The sequence below is a fragment of the Lycium barbarum genome, chromosome 2 (genome assembly GCF_019175385.1).
Source record: "Lycium barbarum isolate Lr01 chromosome 2, ASM1917538v2, whole genome shotgun sequence".
In the NCBI taxonomy this organism is placed as follows: Eukaryota; Viridiplantae; Streptophyta; class Magnoliopsida; order Solanales; family Solanaceae; genus Lycium; species Lycium barbarum.
This window is the reverse complement of record NC_083338.1, coordinates 151,723,624-151,730,568: the sequence shown is the minus strand read 5'-3', so window position 1 is coordinate 151,730,568 and position 6,945 is coordinate 151,723,624.

Here is a 6,945-nt window from a genome sequence, read left to right as displayed (position 1 = left end):
ATGGGTGAGTCCTAGGGTTAGCTAATCCCTTTGGAAACATTCAAGAACGAGATTAATTAAAGAAACAATAACCCACTTCATTAGGAATAAATATCATTCAATACATAAGCATAACAAGAGTTTCAAACCAAACTTTAATCAAGAATATTTTTATAAACAAGATTCAAGTATAGAAATGAAATACTACACACTTAAATATTCAATACAAAACAAAGAATTGAAGAAAGGATTAAGAAATATCTCATTGAAGTGCTTCCAATCTTCGCCTCCAATGGTGTAGAAAAACCCTAGCCTCCAAGCTTGTAAGAAAAATGGCCAAAGATGAAAATGTTTTTCCCTAAGCCTCTCTTTTATGCCCCAGATTTCAGATTTGCAATTCTGCCCGTTATTTTGCGAATCTGTCCCGTTTTTGCAAAACTGTCCAGTTTTGACAGTTTTGCAAATCTGTCCAATTTAGCCTCTTTTTTACTTTATTTTCACTTGGTTTCTTCTGATCACTTCTAAATCATATAAAATCAACTTATCAGACTCGCAGGTCACGCTTCTTCTATCTTCATATGTTTTGCTCTATTTTGCTCTATTTTGCTCCGTTATGCTCTCCGACATCTTATCCTACAAAACAACATAAATACACAAAAAGTAACAACAAAAGTGCTTGAAGAGTCACAAAAGCTTAAGGAATTAGCATCGAATATCCCGTAATTTCACGGCTCATCACGGCGTCTTCGAGCTTAAGTCTGGAGCACACTTCAGAGAAAGAGGGCAGCACATCCTTCTGCTGGATGGTAGTGACAAAGTGTGCATATGTCTCTGGTAAGCCTGCAAGGAGGCGCAAGACCAGACGTTGGTCGGACACCGGCGACCCCACATTGGCAAGCTGATCCGCGAGTGACTTTAGCCTATTATAATAGGCCATAACCGAGCCGAAATCTGCCATTTTTGTGGTGGTGAATTCAGTTTCAAGGTACGCTGCCCTTGAGTGCTTGCTATCTTGGAAAAGTTGAGTAACTCGATTCCAAGCCTTCTCCGCAACATCATCCGCCACGAGAATAGAGGTAAGAATATCATGGGATACGGTGGCGTATATCCATTGAAGGACCACCGCATCTAGCCGTTTCCAGAGCGGAAGATTAGTCGCCTTCGTCGCGTTGTACGCGGTGAGTTCAGTGGTGTCAGTTGGTGGTATGATGTGCTCAAGTACGGAGTGGACGCGGGCTAGAACTTTGAATAGTGTCGCCTAGGGGTGTTCATGGTTCGGTTTGGGTCGGTTATTGATTAAAACCATAACCAAACCAATTTAGTCGTTTTTTAAATGTCTAAAACCATAACCAAACCAAATAAAATAATAACCACCGGTTTGGTTATTGTCGGTTTGGTTCGGTTTGGTTGGATTTTTCGGTTTATGACTACCAGCCATGAGACTTATCAATAAAACATTAAAAAGTTGAAAAAGACATGTCTTTTTTTTTGTTCAAACGATAACTTTTATTTATCGTTTAAGGTGGAACATACATCATAGAAATATTTTCACTATTGGTGATAGTGTCATACTCAAGTTACCCAAAGTTGCTAAATTATTACATATAGAGCTAAAAACTAACTAAGTAGTGGTTGCACCATTTTTGTCATCTTAATACACATACCTGGAAATAAAGTAGAGCATAGGAGCTTTTAGTTGTTGTTACAAACATACATATTAATTAAACATAAAGACTACCTAAAATTAAAATTAAAATATATGAAATAAAAAAAAAACTTTGTGTAATGATCCCAAACTTTGGGGCAATACTTGCATTTTGTCCTCAATTCTCCCATTTTATTAAAAAACACTTTGTGTAATGATCCCAAACTTCAGATGTTTTTCTATCATTATCCCAGGGCTAGGGTCTCGACTACAAAGAGTTGTTGTTTTCTGCCTTTTAGGAGGATTACCCACGGAAGAAGTATTAGGGCATTACCATGTGCTTGAGTTGCAGCAAATGCTGATGTTTCTGAAGTATCTTCTATAGGAACCTCCAAATCTACAACCTATGTCCTTTTCATATGAAAAATATTAGAAGTTTAGGACCCATTCAGACAAGAAAAAAGAAAGGTATAAATTCGGGAAAAAAAGAAGAAACAATCTAAAATCAAATGGCTGACAAAGAAAGGCTAAAAATTTAAGCTAAAGACATTAGACTCTAACATGAGCTTGTGTTAGTAGGTTTACACTTAACACTTAAAGAGTTAAAAGATTTAAAGACATGGGCTTGGACATATTCTTAAAAACATGAGCCTTAAACAATCATGTGAAATAAGTAGACCAAAAATTAAATTAATGATTAAAAGGTATAAAATATTTATAATTATTTATGAAAAACTAATATTATACATATAAATAATTATTTATGTATATAATTTATCGGTTTGATTCGGTTATTTATTCGGTTATTTTTTAATATAACCATAACCAAACCAAATATTATCGGTTTTTAAAATTTAAAACCAAATCAAACCAAACCAAACCAAATGTCAGTTTTTTTATTCGGTTTGGTTAAATTTTCGATTTGGTTTTGGTTTTAACCAAAACCGTGAACAGCCCTAGTCGCCCATTCATGATAATGGCCGGTTTTCATGTCTAGAGTGATTGGTATTAAAGATTTCACATTCGTGACGGTTAAAGAAGAATGAAAATTTTTGTTGTCAGCCATTGAGGAGAGAAGAGGGAGGAGGAAGGGGGGCGGCTACAGCTAGGGTTAGGAGAGAGGGAAGTGGACGGCTAGGTTTAGGAGGTGAGGAAGGAAACCTAGTCTGATACCATGTAGGAAATCAATCCGTAATCTGTATTGATGTATAAAAGTCATTATATACAAAGTAGGTATCTAACTATCAGCATAATACTAGGCTAAATTATATGACCTAATTACTATACATAAGGAAGAGATCATGCCTAATATACAATTGCTAATTATGAAAAAATTATCATAATATTTACAATATTTACGTAGACTATTACATAGTCTATCAATAAGCAATAGAAAATTAATACGTGTGATTTTCAAATCTATTTAGACATGACGTCTTTCTTAGTAGCGTGGAAGTATTGGTAGAAGTGGTGTTGGGTTTTTTCTTTTACTTTAATGCTATTTTCTTGGAGTACGTATATGAGCTTTGAATAAAAAAAAGAATGTATAAGAACGGAAGTTTATGAGGGATTTAAAAAGAAAAAAAATTATATCCATTAGATGTTTGCACTTTCCATCTACTAATTAATAAGTGAATGATATGCGTATATAGTACATAAATTTAATCAATTAACTGTGATTTATTAATGTACGTATTCTCTCCACAATTTGTGTCTAATGCTCTTACGTCAAATTAATTAACTCAATTTGGTGCATGCAAGCACCACACATGAGTATATATTTTTCTAGATCACAATACTACACTTAAGTGATGCAATGTGAAATCAAAATTACTATGATGCACGTTGCTCCTGTACGTGAAACACGTTCCGTTAATTGTTGTTTATTAAAATGTTTTGTACTTCTTTCCGTTCTTAATTAAAAAAAAAAAGAAAAAGAAGAATAAATTGCCTCAATAAGGAATTCCACTAATAAATATTTTAGAGAAAAGACGAGTTGTTTCTTAAGCTTGAATGTACAAAGGAGAGGCAGGATAAAAGAGAACGGATTTCCCCCGTTCAATTTGTTTGAGCAAAGAATTAAGACCTAAGCCTATTTGGTCGAGTTTATTTTTTCTCAAAAGTGCTTATTTAAAAAAGTGAGGTATTTGGTCAAGTTTTTGAGAGAAAATAAGTGCTGAGAGTAGCAAAAATCGTTTTTCAGAAGCTAAAAAAAATAACTTTTGCTCAAAAACACTTTTTTGAAAAGCATTTTTGAGAAAAATACACTTAAAAACACTTTCTAAAAGCTTGGTCAAACACTAATTATTGCCCATAAGTACTTTTTAAATTAATTGACTAAATACAAATTGCTTTTGGCTAAAAATACTTTTCAAAATAAGTTGATTTTAGAAGTTTGGTCATTGATAAAATGCATTATTATAACTTGTTTGTGAAAACATTAATTCTCTCCTAAATAGATATAAACTCAATTCCATCAGCTGATTGAAATAACTCTGCCAGTTGTAGTTCCTAAGACTGGTGATTAAATTTCATTAATGTTCGCTAAATATATCAAGATACTATTTCTCTTAATGACAAGTAAAGACCGGTGATTAGCGTGTTTTGGGTTATTTAATCTAGTTTATTTCTATGGTAGCATTACTGTTATTTAAAAGTTAACTACAGATAACTGTTTATTGCAATTAATTGTGAGTTGATAATAAGTAAACATGGAAAGAATGCAAATAACCCGCTTTAATAGCTTAAGCTACATTGATGGAAAGAATATTTTGCACCGTATAAATAAATATCACTTAAATCCTTTTATGAAATGAATAATGACTAAGGTTAGGAGTATTTGACTTTTTTGACATGCCCATCAAATAATGCACGCCAGATCTCAAATTATGATACGTTCAATTGAATTAGAGCTAGCAGAGCAACGCAACATTAACCAGTTTGTGCACGCAAACTATGCTAATTGCACTAAATATGTGGTGCCATATTCAACGTTTGCAGTGACCTCTTATTTATTTTAATCTTTTTCTACCACTTAGGTGTAAAAATGTCGTTTTCTACCACTTGGGTTATAAAATGTCACGGTTGTCCGTCAGTAGAGATGAAGATGTTTTTTTTAAAAAGGAGAGAAAAAATAAAAATATCTTTTTCAAGCCCGCAAGTTTCTCTTTCAAGTGCAATGGAAGTCACCAGTATAGGCCCATGAATCTTCTTGATCATCCATTAGCCTGGCCCATAAAGGATGCAGAGGGATCAGAGCTAATAAGTAAAATTCTTGTTATTAACAGCTACTAGTTCCTAGTAAAAACTTACTCATACCGCATATTTATTCGGTGTAAACATTCAATCGGGATAAATATTTACTGTGAGCTCTCTACATAAAATCTACCCTCTATATACACTGTAAGTTCGCTGGATAGTTAAAATGATAATACCATGTCAGTAAGTTCGCTGGATAGTTAAAATGATACACTCATATTATAATTGCATACAAATTGTACATGTGCCAACTCTTTCGAGTTAAAACTGTGTAAAAGTCAATCACATACACCTATGAAAGATGCAACAATAAATAGTTGGATACTCATAAATAAAAGTGTGTTTTTACGACATTACCCTTGACTCTCTCTAATTAATTGCACTCTAATCAATGTTGATTACTTTAAAAAATAATTAATGTTAACGACAAAATAGGAAAAATTTAATTAATTTTATCTTGATTTTGTAAGTAGACAAGTATTTTGAAACGGATATTTATTGTGGTGTGAACAAATAATATGAGACGGAGAGTATAATTTAATTGAAGGGGTGTACGTAAATGATAGTGCAAATTAAATTTGTGCATAAAGAAGAAATAATAATTCAGCAATAGTAGAATCTAGTTGGTGTAGGTCGCACACATTGATGACAGTATTAAACCGCGGTGGACAGAGGTCTGAAGTAGCCTTGGCAACTATTGGCATTTACCAACAGGAATAACTACTGTCCAAGTCTCCAAAGGGAAGGGACAAGCACCAAACTAAATTAAATTCTTTTGGTAGATATAAATATATAGCAACATAAACTCTAGCCCTTGTCATTAATTTCAAAATTAACCCTCAATAATATTACTGCACACTGCACCAGTTGACATATATTATGCTCATTCTTTCTTTCTTTTTAACTTTTTTGAGGTGATATTATGTTCTTCATCAAATTATATACTACTACGTGCTCGAGCTGTCTCAAAATACTTGTCACTTTTTGCTTTATAAGATTCAAACTACATGAAATTTGACCAATTAAGATTTATTTATTCACAATAGTGATTTAAGAAGATTTGCAATTATTTATAGTAGTATTTTTTGTATAATTTTCAGACATTTACTTATAATTTAAAATATTAAATTAATCTAATTCATTTTAGCTCTGAACATTAGTTAAATTGACTTTTAAAGAGCGAAACATGACAAGTAATTTGAGACGGAGGGAGTAGTGTTATATCTGTTCCCAAATCTGTTCTCTCCAAGTGAGCTATGCCCTTTTTTCTCCTTTTTGGTCTAAAAAAAACAAAGCATATATACAATAACCTAATAATATTGTGTTATCAATGGAATTATTGGTTGTAAACTCGTGTTTCTTAATGTGTCAATAGTCACATGTGGTAAATCCACTACATACTACTCGTGATTTACTTTTTACTACTTTTAGTGACCTTTACTGTTTAAATACTACTAGTTCAAGCATTCAATAGAGACATTTACCAAAATTCTTTTTCCAACTTTAGCCCAAGTGACAACCATGTCTACATTAAAACGGTTGATCACAAGCAAAATTCTAGCTCTCATAAGAAACAAACGATTATACAATAGGAGTAAGACGCACCTCATTAAAAGTAAATGCGGATTCTGGATTCAAGTTATGTGAATTCAAATTTTAAGGGTTTTAGCCTTGAAATTATTACTATATTTTTAAAAAAAAAAACTATGAATTCATATTTATTAATTATTGTAATTTAAATGAATTTTTCACATAATTTTACATTATGTCGAAAGTATTGAGTTCAGACATTTGATTAAAAAATTCTTTACTTCTAAACTTGGAATTCGAGACGTATAAAGAGTGGAGTGATTCATCCCTCCACTAAAAAATCTGATTAATTTCATGAATTAATGGAATAAGCAACTCCAATTTATTTGGATTAATACGTCATTCTTTGTCAATCAAAATCCACGCCCCGAATCAAACAAAAAGGAGTCCAATGCCATGTGATCATGGGGTCTCCCTGCTTTCCGCAAAATCAAACGTTCGATTATGAAGTGCGATGCACATTGAAAAGAAAC